This window comes from Heptranchias perlo, chromosome X, assembly GCF_035084215.1.
Source record: "Heptranchias perlo isolate sHepPer1 chromosome X, sHepPer1.hap1, whole genome shotgun sequence".
Classification (NCBI taxonomy): Eukaryota; Metazoa; Chordata; class Chondrichthyes; order Hexanchiformes; family Hexanchidae; genus Heptranchias; species Heptranchias perlo.
This window is the reverse complement of record NC_090370.1, coordinates 10,373,317-10,374,344: the sequence shown is the minus strand read 5'-3', so window position 1 is coordinate 10,374,344 and position 1,028 is coordinate 10,373,317.

Genomic DNA, 1,028 nt, shown 5'->3' with positions numbered 1-1,028 from the left:
CCTAACAGGAACCATAGAACCGTAGACATTTATAACACAGAAGGAGGCCATTAAGCCCATCATGTCTGTGCCAGCCCTTCGCTCAAGCAATCCAAAACTAATCCCCCTGCCCCGTGCTCTACCTATAGCCTTGTATCTTCCTCTGTTTCAAATTTGTTTTCCAATTTTCCCTTAAAAGATGCAATGGTCCCTGCCTCTACCATTCCATACTCCAACAATCCTCAATGTGAAGAAATTTCTCTTAACCTCTGTCCTAAAGTTCAATGAAAATATTAAATTGATGACCCCTTGTCAAAGACTCCCCAACCAAAGGAAATGGTCTTTTCCCTATTCATGCTATCAAACCTCTTCATAATTTTATTAACTCCATTAAATCTCCTTCTTTGCTCCAATAGAAATAGTCCCAATATCTCAAATTTTAACTATAGTATCCCATCCTTGGCATCATTCTGGTGAAATTACACTGTACAATCTCGATGGCTTTAATATCCTTTCTATAATGGGGTGCCCAAAACTGCACACAGAACTCTAACTGTGGCCTAGCCAATGTTTTGTATAAATTCATCATTGCCATTTTTAGTCTTGTACTCTATGCCCCCATTTGTAAACCCCAAAATGGCTTTCTTTATGGCTATATCTACACTTTCAGGGAATTATGTAGCAGCTCACTTCTATGTTACATCTTGGAGAACGAAAACTTCACCAGGCCCAAGACAGAATGGAAGAAATGCTATCTTCTGGAGCTTTTTGCGGTAGTAATCTGATTTTTCCTTTCCGCCCCCAGTCCATCCAGGTCAGGCACTAAGTGCAGCTGAGAGCAGATGAGCAACTGTCCAAGGTCTTAACCAATACTGATGCAGCCCAGCTACTAAGAGATGCACAAGGGTACGGTAGTGTAGTCCTTATGGTGTACGAGATTGGGAGATTGGGAGTTCATAATCCTCGTATAGCAAGCTGTGAAACTGAATTCAATAAATCTAGTCATTTGTGAGCCGTGGGAAAAAGATGGCGGATTGTTATAAAAACCC